The sequence below is a fragment of the Lissotriton helveticus genome, chromosome 6 (assembly GCF_964261635.1).
Source record: "Lissotriton helveticus chromosome 6, aLisHel1.1, whole genome shotgun sequence".
NCBI lineage: Eukaryota > Metazoa > Chordata > Amphibia > Caudata > Salamandridae > Lissotriton > Lissotriton helveticus.
This window is the reverse complement of record NC_136067.1, coordinates 1,991,931,351-1,991,952,015: the sequence shown is the minus strand read 5'-3', so window position 1 is coordinate 1,991,952,015 and position 20,665 is coordinate 1,991,931,351.

Genomic DNA, 20,665 nt, shown 5'->3' with positions numbered 1-20,665 from the left:
AGGCGTACTTCATCCACCCACGATGGCTGACGGCAGAATGGGCCACTATCCTGTGGCCGAGGTTCCCTTTGAGTGGGGAGGGGTTGCAGGTTCACTTCGAGTTGCCGTAAGCCCCGCCGTGCCAGTCGATTGTCTGCTGGGCAATGATATGGAGCACAATGTTTGGAGGGAGGTGGAATACCGGACTCATACTGAGATGCTGGGTACACCTGATTGGGCCTGTGTGAGTACCAGGTCTGCGGCTGCTCGGGAAGAGAAGTCGCGTGGGTTGGAGCCTGGGACAATGGCCCACCCAGCTGCTGATGAGGGAACATTTCGAGGACAGGAGGAGCCTGCCTCGATGTCCATGCCCCGTGAGACGGATAGGTCACCTGTGGAGGTGGACCTGGGGTCCGCGGAGGAGGACATGGTTCCGTTGGAGGACTTGCCTATCCCCGCTGAGTGGTGAGTGCAAATGAAGGGGGAAAATCCCAAACTGTTGAGGCGGTCTATCTCCCTACAGGGAATGGACTTTCGGGTGGAACACCGGCCCGGAGTTGACCACGCCAATGCAGACGGTCTCTCCAGGTATTACCGCCTTAGTGTTGAGGACTCCCAAGGGGTTGAGTAGCTCTCCCCACTTTCAGCTGGGGGGGACGCGTGTTAGACCCGTCTGCTTCTGAGAGTCCCCTCACCAATGTAATTTCTTTTGTTCCCCTGTACCTCCCAAAATGTGTCGCTTTTTATTTGTCTACCAGGACTTTTTATGTGTTGTCTCATGGGGATGGATGTTCCTTGAAGCCCAGTTGCTCACAAGGTTTGTGGCACCTATTTACAAGGCGCCTGGCCCAAACCTGTGGCATTACAAGCTGGGGTTGTCAACCTGTTTAAATGAACTTAAAATGGTGGACACCCTTTTTCCTCATGTGGAGTGACTCCCATTGGAGCCTTCATGAACCCTGGCCTTTTGAGGTTTTGGCGCCCTTTGTTTGGCGCGCATTTCTGACAGGAATTCCTTTATTTTCCTCAGGTACACAAAATGGCTGCTCTAGAACCCCAGTACGGTGGCTGTGAGTGTCCTAAATACCCCTCAAGAGTGCCATGTCATTGTCACAGCCAGAGAAGGTTCTAGAACCTTCTGGCTCGTGCCAGTACCCCAGGGCACTGGCTATATAAGGCCCAGTCCCTGGTGGCCATTTTAGATTAGATGGAGATTGGATGAAGATTAGAAGAGATTCCACCTGCCCTGTTGACCCCTGAGGTGGCTGGTAGCGCAGGCAGTAGAGCAGCAAAGGGTTGCTGGCGTTGTGTCTGACTGGCGTTCCAGTCAGCTACGTGAGAAGTGACCTAGCGCCTACAGCGCTTGCCCAGCAAGTACCTCATTGCCCCCAAAGACTGTGGCCAGATTCGTGTGCCTCCCTGCCCCCCGGTGGTGAACTGTGATCAAATTATCGAGTCGCGAGGCGAGAGCAAGTTCGCCGCGACCGCGATCGTCAGCTGTGCCCCCTTCGCGTCAGGTGCCTCTAGAGGGAAGCTCGGACGTCTCCGAGCCCCACCAGCGTAGAGCGCTTCCTGCGCAGATTGAAGGTAAGGTGGTGCGCCGGGGCGGGGAAAGGCCGGCCTTCGTTGGGCGGGACTAGCGTCTCTGCCACTCCCCAGTGACCCGGGAGCTGTAGCTGTGGGCGGGAACCACCCTGAATGCGGAAGTCGGAGGGAGGTCCGTGGAGCCCCTGAGAGCCCCGTCGCTAACGAGAGGAGTGCTGTGCCAGACTGAATCGTATCTTGATTGCAGCCGATGTGAGGTGGGCCCGTTTCCTCATAGTGAATGCAGCGTTGTGAAGGAACTGTGAACCGGCATTTATTTGACTGTGCGCGAAGGTTGTGTGACCTCTCCGGCAGCCCGTTCGTCAGTCTAATGACTTTGAACTGGTGCCGCCTGTGCTCAAGTGGTGCTAAAGCCCGTAGGCGCGCATAGACTTCACCGGCAAAGCAGAGATCCTATCCCGGTGACCGCTGAGTGCAAATTATGTATTTACTTTGTTTACTTGCCTTCTAGATATACGCGCATACGCCTTGAGTGATTATTAAAGAGTCCCAAACCTTATTTTGTGCTCAGCTGGTCATTGAAAACAGCATAAACTGTAAGAGTTATCTTTCCCATTTGAAACGTATTGCAGATGTAATGATAAAGTATTTAATTGGTGGCAGCGATACCAGAAGAAACATGTGGTTGTTTATTTAAATGAAACAATATTTATTCTGATATTTATTGTGATATTTATTGTGATATTTATTCTGATACTCATTGTGATATTTATTGTGATACTCATTCCTGAAGTTATTCTATTTATTAATACTATTTATTACCAGAACTGTATGACCAAAAGAAAGGTATATGTGCTTTCCCCGTCAACCCTATTTACAACAAAGAACTTTTATAGAAAGGAATCGTATTTTTCTACAGCAGTGGTGTGGTGTCCTTCTTTTTGGTGTGGATGTACAAGGAGTTATTACTGGGTCAGAGCCGGCTTAACACTACAGCCTTCACTTGCCTTGTCACTTGAGCCAAGCTACCCCCTTTGTGCTGGGCTTGCCCATCGCAGGTCCAACAATATTGCAACAAGTTCGTCGTTGTTCAGTTCGTTTTTTGCTTGTAAAAGATTTGCAGAAAACAGTTTCCTGTTTGTTTGGCATATGCGGTGACCATTCATAAATCTCAAGGTTTAAGTGTAGATTGTGCTTTAGTGAATATTGGAAGTACCGTGTTTAAGGAAGGTATGGTATATATGGCATATATGGCATATATTCTTTGTCTATAGTCAGAACTTTATCAGGATTGTACTTGATTGATTTTGATGAGACAAAGGTTTCTGCAGATACAAACTGTGTGAAAGAGTATAATAGGTTAAGAAGAGAATATACACCCAATTTAGGTCAATATCCAGTGATTGAAAAGCGTGTGGTAGGTAGAAAAAGAATATTTGAGAATATCGGTTCTGAAACTGTAGAGAAAGAAAAAAAACAAGATGAAGTTGCGCCTCCAAGCAAAAGGTCAAAGGACAGAGTTGAAGAGAATGTTGGTTATCGATTTGAAAATAGTTCCGGTGTCAACTGCTATGCTAATGTAGTTGTTAATGTTGTTTTTTTTCTTCAAAGTTTCCAACAGCAAATTTTGGAAAATCAGTACAAAATATTCTGTTCATTGTTGAATTCTGTTTATGAGAAATGTACTAGTGATAAAAGTAAAATACAAAGGGCCTTATTTATGAAGGCCTTGCGCCGCCGGTGCGTCACTTTTAACATGGGAAAAAGTGACGCACCGGCGGCGCAAGGTCTTCATAAATAAGGCCCAAAGTGTTTCTGATATTTGAAATGTTTTGGACATATGTTCTGGTTCTACTCAATTTATGGAGCATATATTCAGCAAGATTCTCAGGAATTTCTTATGTTTATGCTTGGTTTTACTGGAAGATGAAGGTATAGATGTTGAAAATCTTTTTTGGCCTTTCTTATAAATGGCATCATGACTGTCCAAATTGTTTGTTTGCATGTAGCACTGACATAGACACTGAGAGATTCATATATTTGACTTTACCTGACTGTGAATCGGTGTCTTTTAACAATCTAATTAGAGGAGCAAGTCAAAACATGGAGTGTAGCCAATGTAAATCAGAAATACCATCAACATTATTTATACAAAGATATGGACAGTATGTTATTTTAATGCTGCAACGTTGTAGAACTGATGGAACAAAATTGAAAACTTTATTTAAAAAATTTGTAGCTGGTCAATGTTCAATATCAGGAAGAACTTTTATAGCTGTTGCTATAATTTATCATGATGGACCTTCTACCACATCTGGACATTACATTGTTTATTTAAAATTTCTGAAAGGTTGGATACAGTGTAATGATACTCAATTAGTTTTTAAGCAACGTTTGCCCAAAGAGTTACCAAATTCTTACCTAATATTTTTAAAGACAAAATTTTAGGATCAAAATTATTCCTTTAGGATTTGTGCTGTTAAGATAGATTAGTCTGGTGTTGTAGAGTATTTTGTCAGTGGGAGTGAGGAGCTTAAAGGTGATACTTTTCTTGATATTGAGGCAGTGTAGGTGTATCAGGTGGTGGGTGATGTGGGTGCAGCCGGGGACATTGATGAGCAGTCAGGTAGTGGTCTTTTGGATTTGTTGTAGTTGTTGTAGGTGTTTGGCTAGGACACATGTGTAGAGTGTTTTACCACAGTGTAGTCTGCTGCTGATGAGGGCCTGTGTCACTGTTCTTCTTTTGGTTAGGATCCACTTGTAAATGTTGCAGAGGATGTGGAGGGTGTTATAGCAGTACGAGGACAGGGTGTAGACTTGCTTACAAATGGAGAGGGAGCAGTTGAGGTTGAATCCTATGTTGTGCACATGGTTAGTAGGTGTTGGTACTCTTCACACTGTAGTCAGGTAGCAGTAGTTGTCTGAGGCTATGTATATATATATATTACCTACTGGCGGTCACCAGTAGATAGTTATAGTTAGGACCTAATTTCTATAGGAAATCCACAACATTCTATTTGGAATAACTTTGGCGCCGGTGGACGAATACACGTGAAATTCTCCAAGAAAATGGCCTGCTTGGTTTCGCTCCTTCCCTGAACGATTGGGGGTGATTCGTCAAGTGGGGGCTTAGAAAAAAGGGGGGCCCAAAACATGTTTTTCCCATGTAATTTTCCATAGGGACCTTTAGCCAGGGCTACAGCCCTAACGGCTGAACAGAATTACACCTAATTTGGCAGAGAGGTACAGTTTGGTTCGCAGATTGTGCTTTTGTGCTAAATTGTGTAAATCCATTCAGTAGTTTCTGATAAAATTAGAAGTAAAATCATAGCGATATCTAGAAACAGAGTTCTACACGCGGACGGAGATCCGTTCAATTACGAGCGCGACCTGCATGCTGATTGGCTGTGAACTGTCTCTCAACACTCGAAACCAGGAAGTGTTAGTGGCCATCTTGTGCCTCGATAGAACAGAGTCACAAGAAAACAGTAAAACAAAGTTGAGAAATAAGGGAAGGGGGCAGGCTAGAAACATTCTGACGCTTTACACTTGCTCAGGGGGTCGTACATGGATGTTTAGGCTTTATTTTTATTTTTAGAAAAATCACGGCGTACGCGTATGAAAATACGTACAATTACGAACAGGAGCTGCATGCTGATTGGCTGTGAACTGTCTGTCAACACTCGAAACCAGGAAGTGTTGGCAGCCATCTTGTTCGTCGCTACAACCGAGTCACAAGACACAAGAAAACAGTAAAACAAAGTTGAGAAATAAGGGAAGGAAGTAGGCTAGAAACATTTCACCCTTTACGCTTGTTTAGGGGGTCGTACATGGATGTTTAGGCTCTATTTTTCTTTTTTTTTTATAAGAAAAATCGCGGCGTACTGGTAGGGAAATACGTACAATTACGAGCAGGAGCTGCATGTTATGTTATGTTATTAGTTCATTTTTATAGCGCACGGCTACTCAAAAAGAGTGTCCCGGCGCTTTTATTGGAGAAGGCAAAGAGGCTGCAACACAATAACATAACACCAAAAGAAAGACTAAAAGAGCAGTAAGCCAGGAATTCAAGAGAGAACGGCTACTGAGTAAAAAGCCACGTTTTAAGGCCTTTCCTAAAAACCAGCAAGCTAGTGGCTCCCCGCAGGGCCAGCGGCAAAGAGTTCCATAGCTGAGATGCCAGCAATCCAAAAGAGCGCCCACCAAGGCGCGCTTTCTTTACCCGAGGGACGACAGCAAGGTGCAGGGATTCCGACCTCAGAGATCTGGTCGGATGATAAAAGACCAGTCTCTTTTGAAGGTACTTAGCTCCCCCCTTGTGAAGAGCTTTATAGACCAAGGTCAGAGCCTTAAAGGCGATCCTCTTGCGAATGGGCAACCAATGTAACGTTACCAGCAGGCCCGAGGCACTAGAGCGCCTACTAAGGCCGAAGATTGCCCTAGCCGCGGCGTTCTGCACCACTTGAAGGCGCTGCAGCAAGTACTCTGGAAGGCCCAGGTAGAGAATGTTGGAATAATCCAACCTGGACCCAATCAGAGCCTGAACTGTCAGCGTCCTATGTTCCACGGATAACAGAGGAAGAAACCTCCGCAGCATCCTAAGGATGCCAAAGCACATGCCCGACACCCCTAGGATCTGAGATTTCAAGGTTAACCTGTTATCCAGCTTCACCCCTAGATTCTTTGCAACCTGAGAGGAACAGGATGGAGGGAACATATCCCGTGGCCACCAAGTCTGCCAGACGGGTTCGATGTCACACCCAAAGAACAGTACTTCGGACTTGTCGGAATTGCACTTGAGGCTGTTTAGATGGAACCAATGGAAAACAGCCCCAAGGCAATCCCGAATACTCTCCCCATCAAAGTCGCCTCCTCTCGTACACGAGAAGAGGAGCTGGGTGTCATCCGCATAGGATACGATCTGGGCACCATGCGACTCCACCAGTGCCGCCAACGGGGTCATAATGATGTTAAAGAGGGTCGGGCTCAAAACAGAGCCCTGAGGGACCCCAACTCCCAGAGGCGGCATCACGGCGGAATCAGGCGGGGCCCAGATCGTCTGCCGGCGGCCGGCAAGAAAGAAAGAAAACCAGTCGAACACCGTCCCCCGTATGCCTATCTCGCGGAGTCTTGCGAGAAGACCATCATGGGGAACGGTGTCGAAAGCCGCCGACAGGTCTAACATCACCAGCATGACTTTGCCCCCAGAGTCCAGAACCCCTTTAATGGTCTCCGAAACCTCCAGGAGCGCAGTCTCCGTGCTAAGATGGGGACGAAAGCCTGATTGGGTGGCGTGCAAGATCTCATTAGATTCCAGAAAATTGGAAAGCACGCCTTGAACGTGCTTTTCCAGAATCTTCGTGAGGGCCGGCAGCAGGGAGATGGGCCTATAATTAACTGGGGCCTTCGGGTCTAGGCCAGATTTTTTAAGCAAGGGTATCACCATCGCCTGCTTCCAGGTTTGCGGGACCACACCTAGCCTCAGTGAAAGATTCAAAAGCGGATTAGCCAACGGGTTGATCACCTCCGCGACTTTCGCTAGAAATTTAGCCGGGCATGGGTCAAGGGGAGAACCCGATTTTAATTTGCCCATTAAAGCCAGGGAGTCCGGAGCAGAGATTGGAGGAAACACACTCAACGTCACCCTAGGCCCAGCCTGTGGCAGTGTATTGATGTCACATTCAGTTTGGCCCACAGACATTGGTACTAGGAATGACTCCTGGATGCTGATTGGCTGTGAACTGTCAACACTTAAAACCAGGAAGTGTTGGCAGCCATCTTGTTCTTCGCTAGAACCGAGTCACAAGAAAACAGTAAAACAAAGTTGAGAAATAAGGGAAGGGGGCAGGCTAGAAACATTGTGACCCGTTCGGCTTGTTCAGTGGGTCGTGCATGGATGTTTAGGCTCTATATATTTTTTTTTTAAGAAAAATCGCGGCAAACGCGTACAGACATTTGCACAGTTACGAGCCGGAGCTGCATACTGATTGCCTGTCAACTGTCTGTCAGCACTCTCAACTAGGAAGTGTTGGCAGACATCGTTTATTTTGAAGTATGTGGGGGGCTTACGGTCTCCTACATTCTTCGGGGACTGCCAAGTTCCTGGGGCAGTAACATTTAAAATAGGGGAGTCCGTGATGGTACGGGGGTTCTTTTTTATCTAACTTTATTTATTCAGTGGTTCATCCAGTGTTCTGAATATAGCAGTACATCTGTAGACATGTACTTTAATTATTTTCTTTGCCTCCCTCCACCCTAATTGACAACGTAGTGGGGTGAGTCAAATTAAGGCAGTGCTGTCGTCATTGTTTTAAGTTTGCAAAACAGTAAGTAGTATAAATAAATAAATAAATAAAGCACTTAAGACAATGCAGAGTGACACTGTATTTATTGTATTTAATTTTAGAATATTTTGAAAATAATATACAGTCATGTAGAAAATATTGGTGTTTTAATTGTAAGAGAAATATTTAATATATTTCATATGAATCACCACATATGATGATATTACAGTGAAGATAAAATTAAGTGTTTATGTTTTTGTACAACGACCTACAACATAAGAAATTCAGTATGGAAAATCTACATTAAAATTTGAAAGACTGTTTCTACATTAGTAACAGTGTCATAGTAGAGCTAAACATAATTTTTATAAGTAGGGAGAATGAAGAGGAAGATATAAATGCTGTAGATATCAGCTGTCATTTTCTAGACTAAACTTTAGATGCTGATTTTGTGGAACTATAACATGACTTCGAGTACGATCATATGAGTTTTGAAATTGATAATCAGGAATTTGAAATACATGATGAGATTATCTTAGAAGCTCTATTCAGTTATGAGATGTTATATTCTTCAGTCTTCAAATCACTTTATTCGATTAAGAAAAATCATAAAAGTACAAATACAAAACACGAGACAATTCAATACATATAGGCGATATAAAACTGTAGATCATTAGTACTCAGATATATAAAAAATAATTTAAAACTAGAAATATATATCAACTAAAAGAAATTCATGGTTTTTAAAAAATCAGGAGGAATACACAGTTCAATCATCAGTGGGAATCTTTATTTCCTCAGGGGAACAGGCGCAACAAGAAAACTAGCAATGTTAAAAATGTTTGAGGTATTGTCTAACAATTGAAGGTACATTAGTGCTGGGAAAACCTGAAGAAAGCCCTTGCCCCTCAAAAGCGGATGTAAAGTCTTCTTCCTAATGTCAGTATAAAAATCACAGAACATTATAAAGTGCATAGTGTTTTGATTTAAGAAACTATCACAGTTTCACGGGGCAGAGTCTTCCGGTTTACAGCATCCTAAAAAATTTTCAAATGAGAAATGAGTCAGGTTGAAGCAAAACGTGGTCAAAAGCCAATGATGGAGGGACTTTGTCACGATTCATAGATAGGGCTCTAGTGATGGTGATAAGAATAATAAGTAGTGAGTCCTAACCAGTTGTTTTTTTATTTTCTCAACCTCCTCTTCCAGCCGTAGTAAACTCAAATAGTGTGACTTAATTCATTTTAGGTTAGTTTTCTTAATTCCTTCTGGAACTTGGTAAATATCTGGGTGCCCGAGTTTAAAAAAACATAGTCTTGACCTATGACAGCCACTCAATTTTGTAATGTAGATCGAAGGTACTAATCAATACTGATGAATGCTATTTTGTACACTTGACAGAATCTGAGGACAGAGTACAATTGTCTCTGACTTGAAGAAAACAAAGCTGGAAACAATGGTGTCCTTAATGTAGAAGGAAACCTGAATTGAAGTTGTGAACCCAGCTGTCCGCAGTGTAGATTGAAGGCAGTTGTTCACACAAAGATTGAAGAATGCTATTTAGTTACAGATAACAGAACCTGAGGACACAGTATGATTGTCTCTGCCTTAGGCTGAATACAATGCTGTCCTTAATGTAGAAGGAAAGCTGAATTGAAGTTGTGAATCCGGCTGTCCGCAGTGTACATTTAATGGTGGACTGTATCATCTGTAATCACGATTGAAATCAAAGATAGAACATGTATGGAATGTATTGTCAAAATATGTATGTTTCAGGGACATAATAGTTCAAATTGTGACCTGTGTTGTCTGTAGTGTAGACAGCCATTCAGTGTTCCTTTGGACTTGCAAGACGAATTATGTTATTGTACTAAACCTATAACAGATATACAACAAGTTAATGAAATTCAAGAATAATTGATTACCCTAACCAATTAAGGCAGCAAGTATGCATATTTTTAACTGTGTTCGGCCGGGGTAGTAGCTACATCAAAAGGGCTTGATAAAGAGCCTTGAGTTTGAATCAGAATATGAAATTGAAGAATAGTCGATAACCACAGCGAAGAAAGGCAGCAAGTAAGTTTGTGTATGTGTGGATGATGTGTTGATTGAGTGGAAGATGAATAAGGTGAAAAATAAGAAAGGTTGAAGACGTGCAACCTACCAATTTGCTTTTAAGGGAAGTGGGTGTTTGAGTTTCCAGTACATTACACAGACAGGGAGTCGGATTCCGTTGTGGGAGCCTGAGAAATGGCTACCACATATAAGCAGGCAAGCTAGTGCACAAAGTACACATACTGTGCAGTAGAAAGGACATAGGAAAGGACGCAAGTGTGCAAATTACCTACTGCCATTATGGGTAGTAGTTACGAAGAAGTGTTAATGAAGGGCCTGCACTTTGAATTTAATTTTCAAGAAGAATAATTGATAACCCTAGCGAAGAAAGGCAGCAAGTGTGGAAACTTCTACAACAAAAAGGCTTAATAAAGGGCCTTGACTTTGTATCAGAATATGAAATTAAAGGATAATTGATAACCCTAGCCAAGAAAGGCAGCAAGTGTGCGAATTTCCTAATGTCTTTGGATGGGGTAGTTCTCACAACAAAAAGCTTGATAAATGTGTAGTGACTGATGTTGAAGAGAGTGATGCTCCTTTTTTTATTTTTGATGAGGTTGATAGAGTATTTGACGTAACAGAAAAGTTCATCGCAATAAATGCATAGAAATTTAAGTTTACCAAAATGAAGATCAATATGTGAGTATTGACTGCTTGCCGAAGATGCTATTGCAGCAGTTGATGTGCTTGATGCAGCAGCAAGTGCATTGTCCTGCAATCTCTGTGTTGAAGCTCAAGCGAAGTTGTTGGGGTGCTAGTTTTTACATGTCGCACCATAGTTGGTGTGCCAAAGGAGTATTTTTTTGAATGGATCCTCCCTTGAAAGAGTTGTTTGCTAATTTTTACAGATTAGTTTTGGAGTATTAACCTTCTTCTGGGTAGTAGAAATGAGAAAAAGGTTTGATAAATGGTCTTGACGTTCAATCAGAATTGAGGAATAATTGATCATTCCCACCAAGAAAGGAAGCAAGTGTGTATCTAAAGCAACAAAGTTCTGTGGAGTGTGTGAGTGTGTGATGATATGTGGTCCAAGCAGCACAGATTGGTAGAAAATCTTCAAAATCAAATTTTCTAATAAGTATTGGTTGTCCATTCACAGAAGAAAGTTGAAGTATATTTTGAAAAAGTATGATGTATTTTTTTCTAAACAAGTCATCTCATTCAGTCGGTCACATGGTGATGATTTGTGGTGCACTAAGTTAGTAATACCTTTGGCACTGAGCTTGAACGTACCCTGTGATGATGTGTGGTCCTGGTGAGGTACAGTAATTGAAGTAATGTATTTTGTTGATTGAATTCTGCATCAATTCCATTTAAAAGTACCAGTATGTCTCACTGTGACATAAAAGTGTTCACTCTTGTTTGTGATGATTTATTGCGAGCTGAGTAAGTGGTATCTATGGCGGTGAACTTATATGTTCCCTGTGCAGTGTAGATTGAAGGCAGTTGTTAACAAACATAGGCAAATGGTTTTTGTCACTTATTTAAACAAAATGTGAAACACATATACTAGAATTTTGTCTGCATTACATAATTGAAGGCTGAATTTCCTAGTGTTCAAAGTTTAAGAAAATCTGAGGATATTGTGCAATTGTCTGTGTGTTAAGTAAGTCAAGATTGTATTGAATGTTTTCTGTAGTGCTGGCGCTCTTGGTATCGAGTTGTGAACTCTACTGAGCACAGAATTGAAGGAAGGAACTTCTCAGCTCACATAGTGCAAAACTGAATTAAAGTTGTGAACCCTGCTGTCTTTAATGTAGATCGAGGGTACTAATCGACACAAACATTGATGTATGCTATTTTGACAGTTAACAGAATTTGAGGACGGATTTTAATTCTCTCTGCCTTAAGTAAAGCAACGCAGAAAAGAATGCTGGCTTTAATGTAGATTGAACACTGACTTGAAGTTGTGAACCCAGCTGTCCGCAGTGTAGATTGAAGGCAGTTGTTCACACAAAGATTGAAAAATTCTATTTAGTTACAGATAACAGAACCTGAGGACACAGTATAATTGTCTCTGCCTTAAGGAAAGCAAGGCTGAATACAATGCTGTCCTTAATGTAGAAGGAAAGCTGAATTGAAGTTGTGAATCCGGCTGTCCGCAGTGTACTGTTAATGGAGGACTGTATCACCTGTAATCACGATTAAAATTAAAGATAGAACATGTACGGAATGCATTGTCAAAATATGTATGTTTCAGGGACATAATAGTTCAAATTGTGACCTGTGTTGTCTGCAGTGTAGACTGCCATTCAGTGTTCCTTCGGACTTGCAAGACGAATGTTGTTATTGTACTAAAGCTATAACAGAATGCTATTTAGTCACAGGTAACAGAACCTAAGGACACAGTATAAATTGATGACCATAGACCATACTGGCTCTTTTTTAAAATTGATAGACTTTTTATTGATTAAGCTTTTTATTATACATGAACGTCAGGAAGTGCACAAATTATCCACTGCCATTGATGAGTAGTAGTTACGAAGAAGGCTCAATAAAGCGCCTGCACTTTGAATTTGAATTTCAAGAAAAATAATTGATAGGGCCAGCTAAGAAAGGCAGCAAGTGCGCAAATGTCCCACTGCCTTCTGGTAGTGCAGTGTCTACATGAAAACGGCTTGATAAAGGGACTTGAGTTTGAATCAGAATATGAAATTCAAGAGTATTTGATAATCCCAGCCAAGAAAGGCAGGAAGCCTGCATTTTGAATAGGGATATGAAATAGAAGAATAGTTGTTAACCATAGCCAAGAAAGGTAGAAAGTAGGTGTGTGTGTATGTGTAGATGTTGTGTTGATTGAGTGGAAGATGAATAATGTAAAAAAATAAGAAAGGTTAAAAGTGTGCAAATTAACCACTGGCATTCACGGGTAGTAGTTACCAAGAAGGCTCAATAGAGTGCCTGTATTTTGAATTTGTGTTGCAAGAAGGATTATTGATAACCCCAGCCAAGAAAGGCAGCAAGTGTGCACATTTCCCACTGCCTTCGGCTGAGGTAGTAGCTACAACAAAAAGGCTCAAAAAAGGACCTGACTTTGAATCAGAATATGAAATTGAAGAATAATTGATAATCCTAGCCAAGAAAGGCAGTAAGTGTGCACGTTTCCCACTGTCTTTGTCCGAGGTAGTAGTTACAACAAAAAGGCTCCATAAAGGGCCTAGACTTTGAATCAGAATATGAAATTGAAGATTGATTGATGACCCCAGCCAAGAAAGGCAGCAAGTATGCAAATTTCAAACTGCTTTCGGCTGGGGTAGTTGTTACTATAAAAAGGCTTGATAAAGGGCTTGCATCTTGAATAGGAATATGAAATAGAAGAACAGTTGATAACCATAGCCAAGAAAGGCAGCAAGTAGGTGGTTGTATGTGAAGATGATGTGTTGGTTGAGTGGAAAATGAATGATGAGAAAAAATAAGAAAGGCTGCAAGTGTGGAAATTATCCACTGCCATTCACTAGTATTAGTTAGCAAGAAGGATCAATAAAGGGTCTGTACTTTGAATTAGGATAGGAAACAGAAGAGTTTAGGCTTTTTATTATACAAGAACGGTAGGAAGTGCGCAAATTACCTACTCATTGACGAGTAACAGTTACCAAAAAGGCTCAATAAAGGGCCTGCACTTTGAATTGGAATTTTAAGAGGAATAATTGATAAACCCAGCTAAGACAGGTAGCAAGTGCGCAAATTTCCCACTGCCTTCTGGCCGTGCAGTATCTACATGAAAAAGGCTTGATAAAGGGACATGAGTTCGAATTCGAATATGAAATTCAAGAGTATTTGATAACCCCAACCAAGAAAGGCAGCAAGTGTGCAAATTTCCAACTGTTTTCGGCTGGGGTAGTAGCTGCAACAAAAAGACTTGAAAATGGGCCTTGACTTTGAATCAGAATATGAAATTGAAGAATAATTGATAATCCCAGCCAAGAAAGGCAGTAAGTGTGAACATTTCCCACTGTCTTTGGCCGGGGTAGTGGCTACAATAAAAAGGATTGATAAAGGGCCTGCATTTTGAATATGGATATGAAATAGAATAATAGTTGTTAACCATAGCCAAGAAAGGTAGAAAGTAGGTGTGTGTGCACGTGTAGATGATGTGTTGATTGAGTCGAAGATAAAAAAGGTGAAAATAAGAAAGACAGCAGACACGCAAACAGTCCACTGCTTTGAAAAGAAAGTGGGAGTTTGGTTTTCCAGTCCATTACACAGACTGTGCGTCGGATTCTGCAGTGGGAGCCTGAGAAATGGGTATCTAATCTAAGGAGTTTAGCGAGTGCCCAAAGTACACACACTGTGCGGTAGAAAGGATGCAAGAAAGGACGCAAGTGTGCAAATTACCCACTGCCATTCATCGGTAGTAGTTACCAATAAGGTTCAATAAACTTTGAATTACTTGAAGAATAAATGATAACCCCAGCCAAAAAGTCTGCAAGTGTGCAAGTGTGCACATTTCCCACTGCCTTCGGCCGAGGTAGTAGCTAGAACAAAAAGGCTCAATAAAGGGCTTTGACTGTGAATGAGTTCATCAGGTATTTCATACATATCAATTTCCTCGGAATTGATTTGTTCTAAAATGTCAACATAATTTAATGCTTCAAGAAAATCTGAATCAAAGCTTTCGTTTTTGAAATCATAGCTCATGTCTGCAGCACTAATTTCCCCTTCTTCACTCTCATTGCCTGTGATAGATACGATTAGTTATTGAATTACACTCAAGGTAATATCCAAAATCTCCTCAGTATGAGGCTGTTCTCTTTCCATAATTTTTCCTTTATGTTGTTGCTCCTTGTATAAAAATATAAACAGTTTATTTTATCAGTTTTCGTAATATATAATACAAAAGTAGCGTTTTCACCTATTTTGGCTTGCAAAAAATATTATATAAATACCATTATCTAATACATTTTCATTAGTAGAGTTTTACTCCTTTACAAAGGTATATAAATATAATTACTTATAAGGATATTCTGTTCTTATGTTTTCTTAAATTTTGAAACCAGTCATTCCTTATGACTTTAGGAAAAGACTCAGGCTGTTATAGTAAAATACAGTACTAAAAAATGTAGAATATGTCTATTCACCTTACCCATTCCAAAATAGTATTGTTTCCACTTTAGTTACAAAAAAGGCTCAATAAAGGGCATGAGTTTGAATCAGAATATGAAATTCAAGGATAATTGATAACCCTAGATCGAAGGGGGACCCCACATCAATTAAAGGCAGGTCGACGGGGACAATAAAGATCAAGCAAGGGGAGAAAACCTGCCCTATATGGTCTAATACGAGGCCTCACGGAGGTCCACTATATTATGTAGCATGCCCTGAACCCACACGGAACACTTCAAAGATTCATTAGCTCGAAATTATCAAAATTAATTTTTATTTTCAAGTTCATTTTTCTTGTAGATGGGTTGAAACACTCCAATAAATAAAGAGGTACACAAATATAAATACGAGCAACAAGGCAAAATTAACAGTGGTCCTTACTCCACACTATCATACTACCTACATACATACTTAAACATTCATACATCACACAACACTATGCAGGGATGATCTTTGATGGAGGTGAGGGTCGATGGTTGAATATCCTGGTTGGTTCCGTAAGTTCCAAGATAGGAACAGACGCCAACGCGCGTTTCGGTGTGGGGCCCCGTCCGGGGCTACACCTTCATCAGGGCAAGGTGAAGTGGAGGAGATGGAACCACAAAAGAGGTGAATGATCTGTTCCTAATGAGCTAGGTTAGCTTCAAATGGGGCAATCTTCTTTTTCATAGAATAATGTTCTCTGCTAACCTGAGGGGGCCAGGGTATCAATATCTTTAAGACCTGTGGTGTAATAGAATGCTGCACCCGAAGGTGGATAAAAGGGCTAGGGCTGCTGTAGGTAAAAATGCAACGGAGCTGGTAGTTCCCTGGTAAGCGAAAAAACAGATCCGTGTATGGGTTTTCGTTTTTTTTTTTTTTTATGACCAGACCAGACCCGCAATCTCTCCAAGATCAAGCGACCTGCAACTCTACCAAGGGAATCCAGGAGGGAAATGGGCCTGTAGCATGCTGGATTGTTACGATCTCCCTTCTTAAAAATGGGGAGCAGGATAGATGTAGACCAAGTTTTTATAAGTCCGCCTTTTAATGCCGCTTCGATTACTCTAGTTAATACTGGCGACCAAAGCTCCTGCCAGATTTTGAAGAAGACAGAGCATTAGTTACTTCCTCGTGGCTAAAGGATAGATCAATGGGATAGGGGGATTAGTATGGGTTTTCACTATAATGTACGTCCTCACCCAGAAAAATCTGTGAAAAATGGGAAACCCAACCCTCTGCGGTGATCGCTACTTCCACACTAGGGCCGTTCTTTACCGTATTCAAGAATGGTGAGTTAACCACTTTCCAGAACCGTAAGCTATCTTTCTTTTTACAACTCTCATGGTGCTTCTCCCATAGATCTTTTTTTCTCTCTTTTTTACAATCTTTTTTCGCCTTATTATAGAGTTTTCTCAGCCTCCTGATTTCTAGTCGGTCCCTCTTGGTCTTATGGAGGGCTGATTTTAAGGCGGATAGGGCTTTGCGACTATCAGAGTTAAACCATCCTTTTTCGTGTTGGCCATTCTGCTTTTGTCTGCGGAGGAGCTCGTTACTAATCACTTTGGTTGTTTCAGTAAACCTATTCCGTATTTCCTCTGCGGTGGAAAGGGGATTTAAACATGTTTCTAGCATAGGAAGAGATTTAACAATAACGTTTTGGGTGATAGCGTCTGGGTCGACCTTTGCCCATTTAACCGAATACCCATTACTTTTATCCAAGTTTAGGGCTCTTTGATTCAGCAGGCCCAAATTATCAATTGGAGAGGGTCCAAACGGGACTGTAAAAGTCACACTGTTTGGGAAATGATCGCTACTAGCGTCGTCTCCAGTACAAAATGTTTGTAAATCATCCCTCATATGATTCGAGGTCAAAATGAAATCAATTGTGGTGCTACATCCCCTGCCATGAAAGGTAGGTGAAAAATCATTTGGGGGTACGACTAACTCGTTTGCAAATCCCAGTCCTAACATAAAATGTATTTCATTTAAGATATTCCCAACATTTGAGTGAGCAAAATGAGTTACGGGGCTCCCCTCCTTATCCACAATACCACAATTAGAATTAGAGTATTCACTACATAAAGGAGTATTGTAATCACCACCCCAGATTAACTTAAGAGGAAGAGAAAGACAACGTTTCCGATGTTCCTCTAAGATGGTGGTTATCTTATTAACTACTTTGAAAAATTCCAAGGGTAACATTTTATTATAAAAATTTACCAGTAAATATATGCGCCCTTGATCCACTGAAAATGTTATTATTTGGTTGTTCTCTTCAGTTGCTATTTCTGTAATATTCTTAAGTGGAAGGGTATTAGCTACATAAACTGATAGGCCTCCCTTAGGTCTACCGGAAGGAGAAGGACAAGCACTAGAAAAATACAGTCTATAACCATGCAGTTGTATTTCGATTTCCGACCATGTTTCCTGGCAGCATAACACAGTGTGATTTCTGATTATTTCTAACCAATTGGGTTGCTCATTTTTAGTCCGCAAACCTGCGACATTCCAGAACAGGATAGAAAGAATCAGACTACTCGACTGTGGGGCCTTAGGGGATGATTGCCGCTGTATGGACTGAGTTTCGATAACCACAGCTGGCTCCTGCGGCAACGAAAAGACCATTTGTGGTAAGTCGGTGGGCCCTTCATTTGGGAGACCAGTATCGATGATCTTATTAAGGGGATCAATATTGCGTGGGGAGTTACTGCAAGGATCTTCAGGAGGAGAGACCGTCTCCGCAATCCACCCTTGAGATGACAGGGGGGGGATCCTGTACTTTACTGCAGTGCTCACAGATCGTAGCATGCTTGTCCAGGGCCTTATTTAGGGAATAGATTTTATCAGTAAAGACACCACGATGATCCACCATTGGGGTGTCCTTTACGGGCATGGTCGGCCTATCCAGGAGAGGGGGGTTATAGTTGTTTAAAGAAATTGGTATGATAGTTAGTCACTCATTATCATCTAGGCCTGACAGAATGTCAAAGCAATTCTGGGTAGGGATCATGAGAGATCTTGCTATCGGGGGATAGTTGTATCTCCCCTCCCATGTATGTGGGCCATTCCGTGATAAGGGATAATGATCCCAGAGGGTCCTAGCAGGATCAGTATAATACTGAGGGGTGGATCGGCGGTAATTGACCTGATGTTGATAAGAGGGCCTATAGGAGACAACCTGCGGGTGGGATGAAAACCCTGGGATATTTATCAAAAAGTGGTCTATTGTGAGGAGTTACTTCATCGAATAGAGGTCTGATATCGTCAGCCTGGTATTTAATCGATGTTTTAGAGTTAGTCAGAAATACCATGTTTCTGGGATAGAAATACGTACGGTCTCGGGCTGTAATTTCATTACTACCATTGGGAGGAGACCAGTCTAGGATGTAACTAACTGCCCTAGCATCTCTAAAATGTATTATGACAATGTCCCCCGTAATATGTTTTATACTAGGACCTAACCAAGGGAGACGCCTCACATGTAAGATTTCACCGTTAACATGTGGAGGAAGTGGTTGATTTTTCTTTAGCCAAAATATGACCTTATTCTTTAATTGGTTATGATTTTCGTTGATGTTCTTTTTTCCGTCTATACCTTCCTCCAGGGGCGGGACTCCGGTGAGCACCACCACTAACGGTACTGCTTCCGGGGGCAGATCTACGTTAAGCCGCTTGGGTGCGATTGACCTCATTACAGTCTCGTGGCCAATAATTTTATAAGCAATTACTAGCGAGTTTGGCCTTTTTCTTCGCCTACTCTAGAACTATTTTTTTCTTTTATCTGTGATATTTTGGTGGGCGTTAATTTTGTGGCTTCCTGTGTAGGTAACTTTATAGATTTAACAACTGATAAGTCTGCAGCATTAGAAGGCGCCTCCTTCCTTGTGAGTACTGCAGATGGTGTTGCGGAATCCCTCATTCCTCCTTTAATGTCAATTATTGCCTGTTCCAGATTCCCCAATTATTGGCCTATTTTTTGCAATCTCTCTACCACGGGTAACATGAGCGACCTAATTAATTTTTCAATGTTACCCATTAGGTAAACACCTAATTGATCATGTGTTGGGAGGGATGATTCAATGGGTGAGACAGACGGGACAGGTGTAGGGGATGAAAGACGCTTGGATTTGACGCTGTCGGTGTAATTTAATTTATTAAGTCGGGGTCTATTACCCCCTTTCCTCCTTTTTTTAAGGGGGTGGACCTTTTGGCCGTGGGTTTGTCGAAACATTTATACAGCTATTAGCAGTATCAACCTCCGGGAATGGTGACACTATCAACCCCGACCGATTGTGTCAGGATTCCAGGAGAAAAAGAAAAATCTATAAGCAAATCATTATTTGTGAGCATGGTTGGGGGAGTATTTTGAAGGAGTAATGGAATACCATTACTATTACTAGGTGAAACTTTGTTCCCGTCGCTTTCACAGTCAATGGTAGGCAGTGGGGACAAAGCCTGTTGTAATGAGCCCAAGGAAGACCGTTTATTCTTTATTAATTCGACTGAGCGACGTCTTTCAGCCTGTCGTTCGGCTAGGATAATATTTTTCTTCGTTTCCACGGAAGCCTTTTTGAAATAATTATCCAGTGTTCCCTGTTTTTCGCTACCACCCACAAAACATGGGTTAATATGAACCGGTGAGGTCATTATGGCCGCCTAATGTAATTAATACACCAACACCAATAGTGAGAAATAGGCTGTAACAGGTAAGTATGATTTACATTTGCTTTTATGGATTGAATGTGGAGTCATCTGCTGCATTCGAAATATTGGGCCTGTTGAAAAGAAGTGAAAATTAAGTTGTAATTAATATTGCATGGTTTAAAGGTGAAAAGCTTGTTGAAATAAAAACTTTATATGTATTTACATGGTAAACATAGTTCCATGGTCAGAATATGCGGTTTCATAAGCAGCATATCGGCACACAAAGTAGTTTTGTTCAGTGCCAGTAACTATTGTGGAAGTTTGTGCTTTTTAAAACCAAAAATATTTTTTTTTCTCCAAAGTTTGTTATAATGGTGAGGGTCCAGCAGATTCCACAGCAATAACGTTTTACAAACACGATGCCAAAACAAGTCACACAATGGCAAAACTAAAAAGCTGACCATCAATTTCAGACCTACTGCCTTTGCCAATGCTTGTTTAATTTTGTTTTCCATGATCTTTTTGAAACTAGTTACAGAGATTTTCCATAATTACTATTTTTGAGAAATAGTAGTATGGATCAACATGTTACTAAATGATTCTGCAAAAAAATGGTAACTGAAATTTTATAGTAGTTTAGCTAAATGTTTTTTTCTCCTGCTTTCTCTTCTTTATGAAAATTTTAGTTTGAAAGCAAAGAATCATCAATCTTGCTTTTAAGCTTCTGCAAATATTTGCATCAAATCGCAGAGCATTCCTGGAGCAGTATACATAGTCTCATAGTGGTAAACTTTGCAAATGTGTGTACACTTTTTTTACTAGAAAAACTGTCAGTAGTGTAGTCTCAGCTTACAACATTTATTTTGAACACTCACTCTAATAATAATGACTGTGTATCAATGTTATAGAAGTTGGAAGGTCATTAATACATGGAAAATTAGCAGCTGAAGGATTTGTGCAGCAGGGGCTGGGACTACTTGTTCCAAGGACAAAGTAAATGGGAATTTTTGATA